Here is a 20,855-nt window from a genome sequence, read left to right as displayed (position 1 = left end):
ATTGAGATGTTTTGTTTGGGAAGTCAACAAATTTTCTTCTCGCTGAAACAAGTTTGATTTGCGTTTTCTGTTACTCAGGGAAGACATCCTAATCAACACACTGGAGCTGGCAAAGCTGCCACAGTATTGAGGCCTCAGTTTCTTCATCTCTACTGAAGAGGGAGTTGGCCTAATGAGCTTCAGATCAGCTTTCAGCAGCTGCATCCTGGTGCTCTGGTTCTGGGTGATTTTTCACTATTTTTTCTGAGAGTATGGACTTTGGAACACGTTGCCTGGGTTCAAATCCCAATGTCACCACATCCAGAGAGAAGGAGAGTAAAACCTTGCCTCTGCGCATCATACTTCAATTTATAAACCTCTCTAATAAATATCATCTTTGTAATGTACACTATTTTATTTCGTTTTTTGTCTATCCAGAATTCATTGTCACATCTTTTGATAACCAAGCCCCAATGCTCCTGGGAAACCATCTCCTACTGTCACCTAAATGGCTTGACCCTCTGTGGAAGGTGGAATCAGACCATCAGGGCTCTCCTTTCTCCTGGCAACTGTGATTGGTCCAGGGATGGGCAACCCTGAGAGCCAATAAGATGCGATGACACTTGTTGTGGATACTGGGAGTGTGGCAGAGACTCTTTTTTACTGGACTTAGTTGTTGACTGGCAGCCAGGACGGAAGATACTCTCTACGAATGGACCAACTGGGAGAAAGATGAGCTGAGACACCAGAAGACAGTAGTCAGGACCTGGATCCCTGGATTGAGCTGTGTCCAAAACTAACAAACAACTTCTTGGCTTTTTCAGTTATCTGATTTTATAATTTCCTTTAATTTAAAGCTATTTAACTCTGGTTTTCTGTTGCATGCAACCAAGAGTCCTGACTGGGAAAATCTTTTCAATTATATGACATTTGAATTTTAAAAGAAATATTTACCATCTCAACCTAAAAGGAGTAGTAATGATGGGTAGTAGGCACATAACAGGCCCGGGAGGAAGACAACAATGTGTAGGGTTTCTCAGTCCACAACCGAAAGCTAGCTACTGATCAGTCTTTAAATTCAGGTGTTTTTGCAAGAAGAGTTATCAAGATATTCTCTCCCTCTGTTCCTCCTTAAAGTGTCCTTCTGCACCTTTTAAGACAACACACACAAGTGGCTTAATATGGCTGTAATTCGTCCAACAGTGGAGAAATTGAGAAAGAGTTAGAACCAGAATCACTGGCATATGATGTGTGGTCTTAAAGATGACCCAGAAGGGGCTATGTCATTAAGTGCTTGGGTGCTTGATTGGGTGCTCTGGTTCCACTCAACTTTTAAAAATATTGGATCTCTGATCTTCCAAGATCTCAGATAAGGGGGTGGGGGGAAACATGTATATGCATGAAGGGAAAAATATAAATTCTTCTACCATTGATCCAGAAAATCATTGTTGAAAATGGATTTTTTTTTCCTGGTAAACGAGCTGCTTAGTTGACTTATAGGAGCAAAGGTTCCCATCAGCCTTCAGGGCTGGCCATTCATCAAGTGAACTGGTACATGCAGGACACTGTCCCAGTCTGTATTTGCTCTAGTTGAGCAGCAGGTCATGTCCTTTTGACCCACCAATCCGTTTCCCCCAGTTCCCTGTGCTGACAAATCACTTTCTCTGGTCTCCATTAGCTGCACATGCCATTTCTGTTGGAAAGAACTTCATGTTTACATTCTTCTTTGATAGCAAATGTTGATGGACACCAGGCCTGCTAATTGACTAGAGCCTCTGACCTTAGGTTAGAGCAGGAAATGGAATTTTCAAGAAATGTCACAAGGGTCATAGAAGTTAGGAGTAAAGAAGTGAACACAAACCCAATACTCAAAGATCTATGGGAAGTAGCAAACACCAACAGATGGGTGAAGTCCTGGGGTCCTTCTGAATGCAAACCAGAGGAGAGGACGTGCATTGGTCAATTTACGGAATAGATTCCAAAAGGCAGATGCAAAAATTAGTCTTGACAAAGAGCTGCAGGATTTTTAGATGGAAAAGAAATGGTCACAAAGATGAGCTGACTATAGACTAACTTTGTATTTCACAGATTCAACATTTCAAGTTTCAACTCTTTGTAAATGGCTCTTGGTACTACTCAGGATGGGTGAGGTGGTGCAGCAGTAACAAAGGATGCCCAAATCTCAGGGGGTTAAAATGAGAGACAGTTAATTCCCAAGAATGCTGCGTTTCTACCTCGGAGTCAGCAGAAGCTTCTGCTCACCGGGTTCACTCAGAGACCCAGGCTCACAGGGTCTCCATCTTGGCACATTCTTCTACAGTCACTGCGGCAGGCAGGAGGAAGACAGCATGGCTTAATGGGGACTGGCTTTTAAAATATTTGCCCGAGGGTGATACCATGACTTCCTCCCACAGTCACCTGTCTGTACCTACTTTCCAAGGGGGTACAGACAAGCCTGGAAGGAGACTGGAAATATTTGGTGCACTGATGACCAACATCTCCCATGACATGCAAAGTGTAGCTTTGCTGAGGTGTGACTCTGACTCCTCTGCAGCCAGGCTGGTGGGTGGGACCAGGCCTCTTATCTGCTGAGCAAGGTCAGCTCACTGCTTGGGACCTGGAAGCCAGAAGGGGCTGGGCTTCTATCTCATCCACTTTCTGTTCAAATAATTCTCATGAACTGATAAAAATGCAGGCTCTTTGTGAAAAATTAGGCCTGAAGAAAAAGTCAGTTTCTAGTCATGAAAGCCACCATCCACCTGGCAGTTTACCGGACTGTGGTGGCTGGTGGCTTGCCTGTTGCTTTGATGATGGAAGCTTGCCACCAGTATTTCAAATACCAGCAGGGTCACCTTTGATGAATGGGTTTCAGCTGAGCTTTCAGACTAATCAGACTAGGAAAGGAGGCCTGGTGATGTACTTCTGACAATCAGCCAGTGAGAATGCTATGGATCACAACAGAATATTGTCAGTTATAGTGCTGGAAGATGAGCCTTCTGGTGGCCTCAGCAATGGACTCGAGCATAGGGCGGGGAAATGTTTTGTCCTGTTGTAAATGGGGTCACCACGAGTTGGAGCCAACTTTATAGCAATGAACAACAGTCATAAAAGCAAGAAGTGAGGGAAGAGGTCTAAAAGAGTTGAGGTTCTGAGCCAGGACACAGCTCTCTGGAATAAAGGAATTGTATTGAGTGAAGTAGAAAGAACGAAAGTGTCACAGTTGTGTAAATGACAGAGTAGTGTCAATATTGATATTTTACAATAAAACTGTTGCATCATCCTTAATGTATCCAATGGAACCATGTTGTTAGGTACCATCGAGTCAGTTCTGACTTATAGCGACTCTACATGAAATAGAAGGAAACGCTGCTTGGTCCCGCACCATCCGCATGATCGTTGTTATGCTTGAGTCCATTGTTGCAGCCACTGTGTCAATCCATCTCATTTACTATTCACCATACTTTTTAAAAATATGTATTAAGTTTTCTTATCAGAAAACTTCTTATCAGAAATTTTATCATTCCTTTTTCTCCTTGAAACGAACACTTCTGCTTGCTCCTAATAATTTTGTTATTTCAATATATATTTTTATCCTATCAATTCTTTTACTTTTAAATTTACTATGTTTAAAACTTTTATCTGGATTGCGTTGTCACTGGAATTATTTGTAATACCCAACTGGTTAAAATAACACTAATAGTAAATCTCGATAAGTAAATTAAACATAAAAAGAACATTTTATTAGAAATGCATCTCTTCATGAGGTGAATGGAGGTGATTATGGAGTCTTGATTAAAGGAAAATCGAGCTGCCCCTTGTTTGATGTGCAGGAGGTTTGTATACCTTAAAGCACAGCCCCGTGGGAAGGTTAATGCTGCCTGAATATGATACCTTTTCTTTTAAAACTGCAACAGGGTGATTGTGAAAGGGGAGGCGGGAAAGGAGAACAGACAAGAGTGTTCTCAGGCAGATCAATCTAGGAAACGAGAATACTCTGAGTTTTAGGATCCATGACCTTGAACCCAAACACCTGGAAAGTGTTTGTGTGCCCCCAGGGAAGTCAGGCTCAATTTGAAAACTCCTCCTCTATTCTCTAAGGAGCCCTGGTGGCGCAGTGGTTAGGCACTTGACTGCTAACCAAAGGGTCAGAGGTTTGAACCCCCCAGCAGGTGCATGGGAGAAAAGACCTGGTGATCTGCTCGCATAAAGATTATAGCCTAGGAAACCCTACAGGGCAGTTCTGCTCTGTCACAAGGAGTTGTTATGAGTCAGAATCGACTCCATGGTGCACAACTCTCTCACTGGTCCGGCTTCTCTCTTTCTGCTCATACAGGAATACCTACTATTATGTAGGGAGAACTGGACCCTTTCCATAGTGTTCCTCACACCTTGTCTCATTGGTCTCCTACAGAAACGCTATGATGTGCGCAGGGCTGGAAGTGGTCTCCACCTTCACTCTCCCTGCCATGTTGCAGAACCAGCTGCCCTAGAGTCAATTCCAACTCACAGAGATCCTATGTGTGTGTCAGAGTAGAACTGTGCTCCATAGTGTTTTCAGTGGCTGATTTTCAAAGTAGATCCCCAGGCCTTTCTTTCAAGGCACCTCCAGATGGACTCTAGCCTCCAACCTTTCGGCTAGCAGCCAAGCACCTTAACCGTTGGCACCACCCAGGGACTCCCATGTTACAGAGGAGGGATATCTTAGGAAGCTCATGAACACCACACTCTGCTCCTTCTTCCCTACTTCTCCCTTCATTTCTCTGTCCCTTCTCCCCATGACCCCACTGCCTAACCACTTCCCTCCTTCCTTCCTTCCTCTCTCTTTCTCTCCCCCCAGTCTTCGTTAGCCTATAAACCATCATCACGGAGTTAAGCCTTGAATGTTCTTTGCATAAAACAATTCAAAAGGCGCAAGAGTGATGTTTCCTTATGGGCCTGGGTCCAGGGCTTAGACAAATGGAGCTACTATTGAGGAAAACAAATTGTTAACATTATATTGAAATTTCACTGCGGGCACTAGATATTTGCATGGGGTAACCAAATATACTAGGGTTATAGCAGATCAATTCCATTCCAAAGCCATTAAAATTAAAAAAGGCAGCTCCAAATTAGCTTTGAAATGGACGTCCCTGTCCTTAGACATTTCACAGTGACAAATAGATTAGTCCCCAAGTGCAAAACAAACCTACTTTGCTTTCATAGAAGCAAAGAAGATTAATAAAGCTGTGTCTCTATGTGGCCCTGAATCAACTGGGGCCCACCAGCCTATGTTTAATAGCCTGATGCTGTGCAGTTGAGCTTCTTAATTAAGTTGCAAAGAGAGTTGACCTAAGGTATTTAAGAAGCCCTTAAACACCTGAGTCCTTGACTTATATACAAGATAATGATAAAGATAAATATATATAAATAATATTTATATATAAAAATGCATTATGTTTATGTAAGTATATAATAAATATAAATAAAATAATCAACTTGTTATTAGTTAATATTTTATTTTAAATTTGTTTATCTATTACAGCATTATTTTTTTTTTAGTTAACAATGGTACCAAGGATGGCTTGGAAAGGGAAATTTTAGCCTCCACGGTTACTCCATCAGTGCCCACTCAATGTTCTAACATGTAATGCTAAGCAAAATATATGTAAAGCAAATGAAAGATATTCTTAGGAAATGGTTTTACTACTATTTATCTGATATATACACTCCAAGCACAGACCCCTTGTGGCGCAGTGGCAAAGCGTTCAGGTACTAACTGAAAAGGCCAGCAGTTCAAATTCACCGGCAGCTCCTTGGAGAAAAAGGGCTGACGATCTGGTCCCTTAAAGAATACAGCCTAGGAAACCCTTCAGGGCAGTTCTACTCTGTTCTATAGGGTCATTGCAGTTCTACTCTGTCCTACATGGTTGTTGTGAGATGGAATTGACTGGAAAAGACACAACAACAACACTCCAAGCAATTGTCTTCAAGACAAGTATCCTAACCCACCCTCATCTCCTCCCAGCTCCACATTAGTCAGGAAAAGTCTTGTCTTAGTTACCTAGTACTGCTGTAAACACAAGTGGGTGGTCTTAAAGAACAGAAGTTTATTTTCTCACAGTTCAGGAAGCTAGAAGTCTAAATCGGGGATTCACCCCGTGAGCCTCCTTCCCAGTGTCTGACCTCTGCAGGTGATCCTTGGCATTCCTTGGTTTCTGTCTCCCCGCTGTGTGTCTCTGTGTCTATTCTGCTCTTTTTATAACTCAGAAGTTAGGACTCATCTACTCTGGTATGACCTCATTAACATAACAAAAGAAAACCCGTATTTCCAAACAGAATCACATCCCCAGGTACAAGGGCCAGGAATTCAACACATATTTCAGGGGAACACAGTTCAGTCCATAACAGCCGGACTTAGGGTACAAAACAAATAGCCCCCACATTCCAGTTGTTTAACATATCAAAATTTATTATTTTTCCTTTCTCGTAAAAAATCGATTGCAGGTCCAACCAACTCTTGAGGGCAGCGTCCTCCACGTGGACCCAGCCACCCAGGTGGCTTCCACCCTGCAGTGTCAACATGGTAGCACGTGCTTCCAGGATCCCCGTGCAGGGTAGTGAATATCCGAATGTTCTGTGCCTGTAATGAAATGCCTCACCCTGAAGCCACACACACCTCTTCCATCCAAACTGATTGTCCACAGCCCCCACTAACTGCAAGGGGGTTGGGGGGGAGATGTGTCATCCCTGTTTCTGGAAGGAGGCGAGAACCAGATATGCATAAGCACTAGTTTCTACATCCCCCCTTCCCCAAAACTGCCATATCTCAGACTTGCCTGTAACAAAACAAAATGAACAAACAAAAAACAACTTTCTGGAGCCACTAATGCCTTTCATAATATGGAACAAACATATTTTCCTAAAGAAATCATCAATTATTTTTTTAAGTAGGGCAGGACCTAAGTCCTCTTACCGGGGACAGTGCTGACACATAGCAGGCATCATAAGTATTTGTGGAATGACTGACTGACTGATTGACTAAGTGAATGAATAAGGACCATGTCAAGCTTCTCTCATCGTGTAAGTTCTCCTCTTGAAATCCTGACGGAGTTGTGCAGAGTGGGCCCTGGGAAGCTGGGAGTTCAGGTTCTGGTTCTGCCCGTGCTGATGGCCCTGTGAACCGGAAGATGGCACTAAGCCCCCTGGGCAGTGTGCATAAAGAAGCGTGCCTGTTGTGTAGGTGGGAAGCCTGTTCCTGCTGTATACATTGGTGCTTTCATGAGGGAAACAAGCCAAGGGTAGGGTCAGTATCTTTGATAATAAAAGAATATTATTTTTGAAGTGAAAAACCTAGAAGTTAAATTACACTAAGTATTTCTACCAAAAACAGTCTGGCTGATATTTTATCTTAAAAAAAAAAAAAATCAGGAGAGTTAAAAGACTAGAACAAAGATTATCAGTATAATCCTTCAGAAAGGTTTAAACTACAATTCTTTAAATATAACATGGTGTTTTAATTCTTCCCCAGTAACCATCAAGAACACACAGATACCTCGAAGGCCTTAGTTTATTAGGGTTACAGGGCAAGGATTACTTCTATTGCCATTCTAGCACCTTGTGTTTCTTTTATTAAATGCTCTTTTAATGTACAAGTAATATGTAAATACATTTCCTTTATTAAAAACAACAAAAACATTCAGATGAAGTTATATTCCCCTTTGACCTTTGGCGTTATACTGCAGTAATCTAAATCTCAGTAAGAAAAAAAGAAAAGGAAAATCTTGAGTCTCAGTAGCCTAAAACCACAAAGTTTACTTCTTGCTCAAATCCGTGTCACAATATGGGACAAACATATTCTGAAGGGCTCTCTGTTCCCCAACTCCTGGACTTACAAACCCATGATGGCAGATCCTCCACAGCCTAGAATGTGGTTGGTCGCTTTGTAAAAGGAAAGAAAGCCTGGAAAAGCAACACTGGATCTTAAAAGCATTGTCGCCACGGTGGCACCCATCAGTTCCTCATGCACGTCACTGAGCAGAGCCAGTCTCACACAACCGCTCCCAACTTCGCCGGGGGAGAAGTTTAAGCCTACCATCTACCTGGCTCCTCTACTTACTATTCGTGTCATCATGGGCAAGTCACTTGATTTTTAATTTCTCTGTGCCTCAGTTTCCTCATTTGTAAAACGAGAACAGAAACAGTGTTTTGCTCAAGGGATTGTTATGAGCATTAACTGTGATCATTGACAAAAGTGCTTAAAAGGGTATTTGACACAGAATAGGTGCTCGATGAGCGGGAATCGACCCAACAGCAACAGGTTTGGTTTGGTTTTTTTTTTTTGGCTTTATGATAAGCATGATGGTGATGATGATGTCATTCACCCATATAAAATATAAAGTGTGTACGTGGTATTTAATGTAAGTAATATACTGTGGTATTTTCAATGTTAGTAGAAACTCATGATCTGGCCAAAACAATAGTCTTCCATTTTATTTCATAATTACACACACACACAATACATCAGTACATGAAGGTCACCATTTTGTTCAGATCTCATAAAAACTTTGGTTGTGTCAGAGTTTTATTGCTTTTGACCCAAGGCCCCTTAATGATTAAGAGAAAATGGTGGTTTATATTTGATGTTTCCTCTTGTGAACAGAAGAGCAGGGCTGTTCTCAGGGGCAGTTCTTACCCATGTGCCTGCTGGCCCTGGGTGTTCTGATGTCAGAGACGACACAGGAATCAGGAGCTCAGATGACATAGGTGGAAACTCAGAGTCAGAGCATCAGTGAAGAAAGGAGAGTAAGTTGGGGCAAAAGAGGGCACACGGGCTATTTCTGGGGAGTCAGAGCTGAAGAGGAGTGGGAGAAGGAGGAACTTGGACAGAAGCCAGTTCTGGAAACAGAGGCTCAGGGAGGAGGCATGCTATCACCGTGGAGACAGAGGTCTGGAGAAATGAGGTCAGCATCAAAGGCCAAGAGGGAACAAGGAGCACAAGGACTTTACATTGACTCTGGAGAACACCTTGTATGGATGGATATGTGGCAGACAGTTGTCTTTGTGCCTGCCCAGCATTCATCCCAACACTTCTGCAGACAGTTCTCTGAATTCACTCTGGGAACTCTGGCTTTGCTAGTCTCAGTCCAGTTCCAGGGATGACCATGTGACTCAGGTTTGGCCAGTCACACATCACGTGCCTCTGGCCACAGTGATTAGCTCAGGAATGGCATGTGACCCAGTCAGAGCCATCAGTGCTAGTCTTAGGCCTTTTGCTGGAGGGACAGGGAAGAGGTGCTGTCCATAGTGGGACATGGAGACGTGTGCATGCAAGACTGAGAGTGCTGAGGTCCCCATGGGAAGACCATGTGCATGAGTGTGAAGTCAATCGGAGAGGAGATGCATCTTCAGGAAAGAGAGCGTCAGAGTTCTGGTTTTAAACCCCCAGACTCAGACATACCCAAAGCCACTCTGCCCTTTCCTTTCCTTGGCATGAGCCAATACATTCCTTTCCTTAGCTTAAGCCCTCTGGACTTGGGTTTTCCATCATTTACAACCAAATATATCCTGAAAGACAGAATGTGCCTCTTTGAAGATTGTTTCCTTTTCCTTACAGTGGGCTAGTAGCCCCTTCTGCTCTGAAAACACATTTGATAGACTTTTTTGGCCTCCCTAGAATAAATTTCTGGAGCTCTAGTGGTGCAGTGATTGAGAGTTACTGCTGCTAACCAAAAGGTCAGCAGTTCTAATCGACCAGCTGCATCTTGGAAACTTTTTGGGGCAGTTCTGCTTTGTCCTATAGGGTTGCTATGAGTTGGAATCAACTCGACAGCGATAGGTTTTTGGGGTTTTAGAATAAATTCCATTGAATTCTCCAGAATCGTACCCAATTTGGTTTTCTCCAAGAAACCTAATGTTAACTTACTCTTGAGGAGTACACATCTCTTGAAGAGTCCTCCAGCCTCCGATATACGTAGCTTCATGCCCAGCCAGCTCACCAATCAAGCCACATGGCGGCCAGTCTTCATGTGATCGATTTTGATGACAAAAATGACTAATTGGAACCCTGAAATTTGTTTCCTCTGAATGCATTAAGATGGTGGCTATCATCAGAACTGTATTGCCCCCTTAAATTACCTTGAAAACAAAATCAATAGTTTATTTAACCACAATTGAAAAAAGGAAAAGCAAAGGGGAAAAATGTCCTAAGGAATCTGTTAGTTTTCCTTGGAAGGAAACAGTGTAGGTAAACTAAGGGTAAAAATCTATATGGTAACTTGGAGGAATGAAACTGATCTCCCTTTATGGTTGTTCACTTCTTGGCTCCCTCTTACAAATGGCTCAACAGGCCCTTGCAAAATCTGAACTTCTCTCTAATTCAAGTGATTGGGTTAGAAGTACCGTTGACCCAACAGCTGGGTACAGCGTTCGTATTTATACTATTTTTCTAACTAAATGATATTTGAGATCATTAATACATTGAACTCATCAACGACTTCAATATGGATTGCAGGAACAAAGTTTGAGCTAAGTCAAAAGCCATCACCTAAGCTGCTATGTATTTCTCCTATGTCTAGGAGTCCTGGTTGCACAACAGTTAAGCTCTCGGTTGCTAACCGAAAAGTTGGTGATTCGAACAAACCAGCCATTCCTAGGGAGAAAAGACCTGGTGATCTGCTCCCGTAAAGATTGTCATTGTGTGCTGTAGAGTCGATTCTGACTCATAACAACCCTGTAAGACAGATTAGAACTGCCCCATAGGGTTTCCTAGGCTTTAATCTTTATGGGATTGCCAGATCTTTTCTCCTGCAGAGCTGATGAGAGGGTTTGAACTGCTGACCTTTCAGTTAGCAGCTGATCGCTTAGCAATTACACCACCAAGGCTCCTGTGCATAAAAATTACAGCCTAGGCGGGGGTTTGGGGACCATGGTTTAAGGGGACTTCTAAGTCAATTGGCAGAATAATTCTATTATGAAAACTTTCTGCATCCCACTTTGAAATGTGGCGTCTGGGGTCTTAAATGCTAACAAGCAGCCAACTAATATGCATCAATTGGTCTCAACCCACCTGGAGCAAAGGAGAATGAAGAACACCAAGGTCACACAATAACTAAGAGCCCAAGAGACAGAAAGGGCCACAAGAACCAGAGACCTACATCATCCTGAGACCAGAAGAACTAGTTGGTGCCTGGCCACAATCGACGACTGCCCTGACAGGGAGCACAACAGAGAACCCCTGAGGGAGCAGGAGATCAGTGGCATGCAGACCCCAAATTCTCATAAAAAGACCATACTTAATGGTCTGACTGAGACTAGAGGAATCCCAGCGGTCATGGTCCCCAAACCTTCTGTTGGCACAGGACAGGAACCATTCCTGAAGACAACTCATCAGACATGAAAGGGACTGGACAGTGGGTAGGAGAGAGATGCTGATGAAGAGGGAGCTAATTATATCAGGTGGACACTTGAGACTGTGTTGGCATCTCCTGTCTGGAGGGGGGATGGGAGGATAGAGAAAGTTGGAAGCTGGCAAAATTGTTAAGAAAGGAGAGACTGGAAGGGCTGACTCATTAGGGGGAGAGCAAGTGGGAGTACGGAGTAAGGTGTATATAAACTTATATGTGACAATCTGACTTGATTTGTAAACGTTCACTTGAAGCTCAATAAAAGTTAATAAAAAAAAAATTACAGCCTAGGAAATCCTATGGGGGCAGTTCTACTCTGTCCTATAGTGTCGGTATGAGTTGAAATAGACCCCATGGCACGTAACAACAAGGAGCTGCTTTTTACTTTTTAAAAATGTCTCAGATTTTTGGTCCTGAGTCATAGCTTCTCTGTCCTGAGTGGAAATGCCAATCCCCCGTGCGATGCATTGTTCCTTGCTGTGTAGACTCCAAAAAACCTGATTTTCCTTCCCTCTCACATAGTTTGTGAGCTCCCAAGCACCATTTACTAAATTCCTTTTCTATTTGAGTATCTAGAGTGGATTCTGTTGCTAGCAACCAAGAATGCTAACAGATGCGCCAGTGAAGACTTTCTATCTTTACGTGCTCATCCTTTCCATGTCTGAACAGCTGGTGGTCACTAAGTGGCCACCAACTGTGTCTGATTTGCACAGGCCATTCCTGCTTACCTCCTGGTGACAGATGACTGACGAACATAGCAGAAAACATTCATTTTTGCCTCAAAAGATAAAACTTGGATTGAAAATTAATGGAGAGTCCACCTGTGAGCATGTCCTCACAGATATTAAATGTTACAAGTCAGAGGAGAATAAGTTCCTGGGGGATCGATGCCCATATGAATGACGACCACTCTAGCACATGCTGAGTATGGCAGAGCAACAAGATAGAAGGGGCCTGGGTCCTCCATGCCTCTGGAGTCAGCGTACAAGACCTGAACTATCCACATTTACCTGAGGCAGAAATACATTTTGGCCTTGTTTAAGGTGCTATCATTTTCGGGAAAATTCAGAGCTGAACTAAATCTCATCTCAGTAGATGCCACTAAGCTAGAAATCTTGGGGAGACCCAGGAGTGTGATAGGAAGTTCCAATGTACAGTCTGATAAAATGACAGCAAAAACTCCATGAACTGTGGCCTGGGTGATGTGGTGCTGGCTGTAAGAGAAGACTGACTACTCGAAGGATGGGCCAGGGAAGGTTGGGCATGGGAGCTGCGTCCTGAGATTGGAGAATGGCGAGAGAGGAGAGCAGAGAGAAAATGCCTCCTTTTCAAGGCTTGGAAAGCGGAGTCATCATCAGAAAGGAAGAATCAAGCCACATCAGAGTGAGCTTCTACAAGGAGATCAATGCACGTGAGAACTTATGAACAGCTATCTCGATAAATATATCTGGAATACCTAGCACATAGTCAGCACTTAACAGTTATTTGCTGAATGAAAGCAGGAAGGAAGGACTGTATGAATAACAAACAAAGAAACAAAAGAGAGACAGCGTGGTAGAGTGGCTAAGAAGGGTGCTGGAATCCTAGAACCTATGTCTGTGTATCTACAAGTAGTCTCCCACTTATAATGGGGTTCCTTTCTGACAACTCCATCTTAAGTAGGTTCTGACTTAAGTCAAATGCTTCAATTTTTTTAGTTTTCGTTATTATTGCCTTTTATTATCAGTATCTTTATAAATCCGATAGTTGTCTTTGGGGGTTGGCATGAGAATGAAGTTGTTGTTGTTGTTAGGTGCTGTCGAGTCGGTTCCAACTCATAGAGACCCTGTGCACAACAGAACGAAACACTGCCTGGTCCTGAGCCATCCTTACAATCGTTGTTATGCTTGAGCTCATTGTTGTAGCTACTGTGTCAATCCACCTCGTTGAGGGTCCTCCTCTTTTCCGCTGACCCTGTACTCTGCTAAGCATGATGTCCTTCTGTATGGACTGATCCCTCCTAACAACATGTCCAAAGTATGTAAGATGCAGTCTCGCCATCCTTGCCTCTAAGAAGCATTCTGGCTGCACTTCCTCCAAGACAGATTTGTTTGTTCTTTTGGCAGTCCATGGTATATTCAATATTCTTCGCCAACACCACAATTCAAAGGCATCAACTCTTCTTCGGTCTTCCTTATTCATTGTCCAGCTTTCACATGCATATGACATGATTGAAAATACCATGCCTTGGGTCAGGTGCACCTTAGTCTTCAGGGTGACATCTTTGCTCTTCAACACTTCAAAGAGGTCCTTTGCAGCAGATTTGCCCAGTGCAATGCGTCTTTAGATTTCTTGACTGCTGCTTCCATGGCTGTTGATTGTGGATCCAAGTAAAATGAAATCTTTGACCAACTCAATCTTTTCTCCGTTTATCATGATGTTGCTTGTTGGTCAAGTTGTGAGGATTTTTGTTTTCTTTATGTTGAGGTGGAATCCATACTGAAGGTTGTGATCTTTGATCTTCATTAGTAAGTGCTTCAAGTCCTCTTCACTTTCAGCAAGCGAGGTTGTGTCATCTGCATAACGCAGGTTGTTAATGAGTCTTCCTCCAGTCCTGATGCCCCGTTCTTCATATACTCCAGCTTCTTGTATTATTTGTTCACGTACAGATTAAATAGGTATGGTGAAAGAATACAACCCTGACGCACAACGTTCCTGACTTTAAACCAATCAGTATCCCCTTGTTCTTTCCAAACAACTGCCTCCTGATCTATGTAAAGGTTCCTCATGAGCACAATTAAGTGTTCTGGAATTCCCATTCTTCGCAGTGTTATCCATAGTTTGTTATGATCCACACAGTCAAATGCCTTTGCATAGTCAATAAAACACAGGTAAACATCCTTCTGGTATTGTCTGCTTTCAGCCAGGATCCATCTGACATCAGCAATGATATCTCTGGTTCCACATCCTCTTCTTAAACTGGCCTGAATTTCTGGGAGTTCCCTGTCGATCGATATACTGCTGCAGCCATTTTTGAATGATCTTCAGCAAAATTTTGCTTGCGTGTGATATTAATGACATTGTTCTATAATTTCCACATTCGGTTGGATCACCTTTCTTGGGAATAGGCATAAATATGGATCTTTTCCAGTCACTTGGCCAGGAAACTGTCTTCCATATTTCTTGACATAGACGAGTGGGCACCTCCAGCACTGCGTCCTTTTGTTGAAACATCTCAATTGATATTCCATCAGTTCCTGGAGCCTTGTTTTTTGCCAATGCCTTCAGAGCAGCTTGGACTTCTTCCTTCAGTACCATCGGTTCCTGATCATACGCCACCTCTTGAAACGGTTGAATATCGACTAATTCTTTTTGGTATAATGACTCTGTGTATTCCTTCCATCTTCTTTTGATGCTTCCTGCATCGTTTAATATTTTCCCCATGGAACCCTTCACTATTGCAACTCGAGGCTTGAATTTTTTCTCAGTTCTTTCAGCTTGAGAAACGCCGAGTGTGTTCTTCTCTTTTGATTTTCCATCTCCAGCTCTTTGCACATGTCATTATAATACTTTACTTTGTCTTCTCGAGAGGCCCTTTGAAATCTTCTGTTCTGTTCTTTTACTTCATCAATTTTTCCTTTTGCTTTAGCTGTTCGACACTCAAGAGCAAGTTTCAGAGTCTCCTCCGACATCCATCTTGGTCTTTTCTTTCTTTCCTGTCTTTTCAGTGACCTCTTTCTTTCTTCATGGATGATGTCCTGGATGTCATTACACAACTTCTCTGGTCTTTGGTCACTAGTGCTCAGTGCAACAAATCTGTTCTTCAGATGGTCTCTAAATTCAGATGGGATATACTCAAGGTCATATTTCGGCTTTTGTGGACTTGCTCTGATTTTCTTCAGTTTCAGTTTGAACTTGCATATGAGCAATTGATGGTCTGTCCCACAGTTGGCCCCTGGCCTTGTTCTGACTGATGATATTGAGCTTTTCCATCATCTCTTTCCACAGATGTAGTCAGTTTGATTTCTGTGTGTTCCATCTGGCGAGGTCCATGTGTATAGTCACCATTTTTGTTGGTGAAAGAAGGTATTTGCAATGAAGAAGTTGTTGGTCTTGCAAAATTCTATCATTCGATCTCCGGCACTGTTTCTAACCCCAAGGCCATATTTTCCAACTACTGATCCTTCTTCTTTGTTTGCAACTTTCGCATTCCAATGGCCAGTAATTATCAATGCATCTTGATTGGATGTTCAATCAATTTCAGACTGCAACAGCTGATAAAAATCTTCTATTTCTTCATCTTTGGCCCTAGTGGTTGGTGCGCAAATTTGAATAATAGTTATATTAACTGGTTTTCCTTGTAGGCGTATGGATATCATCCTATCACTGACAGCGTTGTACTTCAGGATAGATCTTGAAACCTTTTTTTTGACGATGAACGCAACACCATTCCTCTTCAAGTTGTCATTCCCAGCATAGTAGACTATATGATTGTGTGATTCAAGATGGCCAATACCAGTCCATTTCAGCTCACTAATGCCTAGGATATCGATGTTTATGCTTTCCATTTCATTTTTGACAATTTCCAATTTTTCTAGATTCATACTTCGTACATTCCAGGTTACGATTATTAATGGATGTATGCAGCTGTTCCTTCTCATTTTGAGTTGTGCCACATTGGCAAATGAAGGTCCCGAGAGATTTACTCCATCCATGTCATTAAGGCCGACTCTACTTTGAGGAGGCAGCCCTTCCCCGGTCGTCTTTTGAGTGTCTTCCAACCTGGGGGGCTCATCTTCCAGCACTATATCAGACAGTGTTCTGCTGCTATTCATAAGGTTTTCACTGGCTAATTCTTTTCAGAAGTAGACTGCCGGGTCCTTCTTCCTAGTCGGTCTTAGTCTGGAAGCTCAGCTGAAACCTGTCCTCCATGGGTGACCCTGCTGGTGTCTGAATATCGGTGGTGTAGCTTCCAAGCATCACAGCAACACACAAGCCCCCACAGTACGACAAACTGACAGATACGTGGGGGATGAGAATGATAACATCAGCAAATTACATGCTGCAACAAACGTATGTAGTGCATATTACTAACAATAAGATGTACCAAAACAAAACAAAGCAAAAAAAAAAAAAAAACGAACCATGTTTTCATCTTAATTCTAATATGTCATAAGTCTGGGACTACCTGTATATATGTCAGAACAATGCCTAAAAATAGTGTTCAATAAATATGCATAAATCAATCAATTATTCAATCAATGTTATTATTATGACCAGGGTTGTTGTTGTTACGGATGAGAATAGCTGATTGTCAGCAGGTTAATCTGACGGCAAGTGAGAGGATTCCAGAGTCTGTAGATTAATTTCCTCTTTCCAAATCCCTAGCACCTTTTTCTCCATGTACTCGAGATCCAGTGCAACTTGTCTTCAAATCTAGAGGAAGCTCAGATCTAGCGCATCTGTTCTGAGCACCCTGGTCCACAGCAATCTTCCCTCCATTGACAGCGTGTTGTTACGTTGTCATCAGGTGCTTGACATGCGCTGCTGTATGGATTTGATCTTATTTCATTTCTTGTTTTCCTAGCAGATGATGGGTAAACAAGGCCCTTCAAAAACAAAAACAAAAATACTGACCCCTGCTGCATTCTGCAGACTCATCTTCTAGCATTTGGAAAGCACACAGTGTACACTCTCAGGTTTTTAAGCTACCACTTACAATTTTTATCATGAGTTTGAATAGTTGCAATGGATATAATTTTTGCCAAGTTGTAAACATTGATATCGTAAAAGAAAATTGTCACATCAATTTAACAAAAATAATTTATTTTGTTGTTGTTGTTGAGAATAAACCCAGCAAAAACATACACCAATTCAAGTTTCTACATGTACAATTCAATGACATGATTACATTTTTTTGAGTTTGTCACGTCACTTTTAAAGAGTATCCAGTTGAAGCTCAATACCATAGCAATTTGATACCTTCATCACTGATTAAACGCACACACACACACACACACACACACACACACAAACACACAGAGACTGGCTTTAATTGTCGGGAATTTTGCATTGCCCTTTTTTTCCTTAAGCTTGCACCCCACCCCAGCAGAATTTGATCTTAATGTATCATATTTTTATTCTTGGAAGTCTTTTATTAATCACTGTATCACACACTGCCACAAAAATATGTTTATAAATTGAAATTTAAAAAAATTTCTGTGACTATAAGTCTTTAAATTATGAAAACAGTATTCTTTTTTTTTTTTTTAATTTTATTGTGCTTTAAGTGAAATTTTACAAATCAAGTCAGTCTCTCATACAAAAATTTATATACACCTTGGTATGTACTCCTAAGGAAACCCTGGTGGCGTAGTGGTTAAGTGCTACGGCTGCTAACCAAAAGGTCAGCAGTTCGAATCCACCAGGCGCTCCTTGGAAACTCTATGGGGCAGTTCTACTCTGCCCTATAGGGTTGCTATGAGTCAGAATCACCTCGACGGCACTGGGCTTGGTTTTGGTCTATACTCCTAGTTGCTCTCCCCCTAATGAGACAGCACACTCCTTCTTTCTGCCCTGTATTCCCGTGTTTGTTCAACCAGCTCCTGTCCCCCTCTGCCTTCTTATCTCGCCTTCAGACAGGAGCTGCCCGCATAGTCTCATGTGTCTACTTGAGCCAAGAACTCACTCCTCGCCAGTATCATTTTCTGTCTTACAGTCAGTCCAATCCCTGTCTGAAGAGCTAGTTTTGGGAATGGTTCCAGTCTTGGGCTAACAGAAGGTCTGGGGACCAAGACTTCCAGGGTCCTTCTAGTCTCAGTCAGGCCATTAAGTCTGGTCTTTCTACAAGAATTTGAGGTCTGCATCCCACTGCTCTCCTGCTCCCTCAGAAAAAAGGTATTCTTAATTGATTTATTATTATGGTTGTTAAACAAACAAACAAACAAAAACCCATTGCCGTTGAGTCGATTCCAACTCCTAGCAACCCTATAGGATAGAGTAAAACTGCTCCATAGAGTTTCCAAGGAGCTGCTGGTGGATTTGAACTGCTGATCTTTTGGTTAGCCGCCATAGGACGCCATAACTCAACCACTGCGCCACCAGGGCCCCATTATAGTTAGTAGAACTCAAATGTTCAAAATAACAATTATAGCTCATGATGGGGAATTATTAATCATAGAACATAAAGTTTGGAATATACTTCTATTAATACAATAGGTGGGACTGTTTTTCAGTTAATGAGTGCATTCATGAATGAATATTACTTATTATTTTAAAGAGACAGGTCTCAGCATTCATTTTACTCACACTTTATTTTTGTTGGTATCAGCAGTGAGAACCTTGTTCACGTAAACAAGCGAATTGGAATGAGAGCTTCTGCTGTACGTCCTCAATTGTCTGATCGCCTTTCAACTTGCATGCCAAAACTCACATAGTGATGTATCATAAAAATTATTTTGGATCATCTGCAAGCTGACTTCCTTCTTCAATTTCAGTGAAAGTGAAAAACTGAAAATAATCTGACTTGTAAATAATGCGGTTGGTACCCATTTACCCGAGCCATCTGTGTCCTCAACAGCAAGGCCAGTATATGAGAATGTCCCTCTGCTGGGTGCCCTGGAGGCCTTTTCCCATCTTGTAAGCTTCAGAACGGATGATGCTTTTATGGGGGGGACACCTTCCATTTTCTTCTCCAGATTCTCTCTCCACCCTGCTTTCTACCCCAAGAGGCTGACTGCATGGACCACATCGATGACACCTTTTCCTCTGGCCTCCTGTTGGGTTTGGCCAATGCAGAAAGGGGGGAGGGGGTGAGGAGACAGGTGTTGGGCATTTATTCCCAGGGCTCCCTCTGCAGGGTGACCCAGGGTGGCTGCATCTCTCTCTAGAAGGTAGAAGCTCCTTCATCCTCTATCCAGCCCCCTCTGTCTCCAGGTTCCAGGAATCTCTCCCCTCTTTGCCTGCTAAGGTGCCACTAGCACCAGGGGCTGCATTATTCTTTGTAGTTTTCTTCACCCTACCCACACCTTTAGAGGGGCCTGGAGATCTGCTCCCATAAAGCTTACAACCCAGGAAACCCTCTGGGGCAATTCTACTATGTCACATGGGGTTGCTATGAGTCGAAATTGACTCAACAGCACCTAACAGCACCTAAATAACAATCCACACCTTTGTAAACATTTTCTCTAGTAAAACTGTCCTCAAATCACCCAATTTGAGCCTCTTTTCTGTTGGTACCCTGATTGGCAAACCTATTTTTTATACAATAAAAGGCCATTTGTGAACGAAAATGTAGAAAATAATACACACGTCAGCTGAGGATCTGGAATTGACTGTTTTAAAACTTTCCATGCCTGTGAACCCTCAGAAAGTCTTCCTGTACCCCCGGACCTGAGTATTCCTGTTTGATAATGGCCGACCTAATACCTGAAGGCCCATCCCTCTCCAACCACTGCAAAATGGTGCGAATGAGGCTGGAAACAGAACAGACGTTAAAGAAGGCTGGCAAGTGCTTTATCCTGAATGCCAAATGATGCTGGCGAAGATGCAGCCATGGTGTGAGCCCAGCATCTTCCCCCCTTCTCTGTGGCCCAGCCACGCCCACCACCACCCTCACCGCAGGGGAAGCAAATGTCCACCCTAGAGCTGAAATACATGGTGGAGGCTGATTCCAGAAGGCAGGACCCCACGACTGCCTTTGTGAGTCTACACTAGTCACCCCAGGAGCGGAGTCTTTCCATCAACTTTATCCACCAGGCTCTCTGCCGTACTGATTTAGAAATTCCGGACAACCTATTGAGAGTTTTTTATTGCAGCGGCTGCAACCGATCCACAATAACATGTAAAAAGATAGGGGTCCCCAGGCAACAACAGCAGCTGCCATTTAATGTTGCAGTTGAAGTTAAATTGTGTGCTGGACCCACTTGCTGGCAGGTGGGAGGTTGCGGGGAGGGGAGATGGAGCAGTGACCTTTCGCCTCCCATCCCTGAATTGAGCTAGGAACCACCAGGGTCAAATGCCCAATGTTCCTGGTGTCACCATCCCGGCTTAGAGTTGGGGTTCCTGGCAGATGGCTGTGGATTGTGTTTCCGTTAGCTGCCAGTGGGACTTTGCCCTCAGGGTATTTTGGCTTTTATAATTTATTTATTTATTTTATTTTAAAGCAGTAACAATCCCAGAGCCTCTTAGATCATGGACCATTATTACATTCAAATTGGCTAAGTCACCATTCAGGGCCAGGTTTGTTGATAGTTTGGGATTATCTTTCAGCAAATACTAATACTCTCCCCTCTCACCCCATTGATATGGGGTCTGGCCATGTGACTTGCTTGAACCAACTGAATGTCAGTGAATATGACAAGACCAAGGACGTTACCTGTGCTTGTGATGTCCCGCCAGCTCTTGCTCCTGGGATCCACCATGGGAAGAGGCCCCCGGAGGTGTGGAACCTCCAGCCCCAGGAAGAATATAGGTCGAGCAGATCTGAGCCCCACCTACAGCTGCTGCCAAGCCCAG

The sequence above is a fragment of the Elephas maximus genome, chromosome 25 (genome assembly GCF_024166365.1).
Source record: "Elephas maximus indicus isolate mEleMax1 chromosome 25, mEleMax1 primary haplotype, whole genome shotgun sequence".
NCBI classification, from domain to species: Eukaryota; Metazoa; Chordata; class Mammalia; order Proboscidea; family Elephantidae; genus Elephas; species Elephas maximus.
This window is presented reverse-complemented; position numbering follows the sequence as displayed.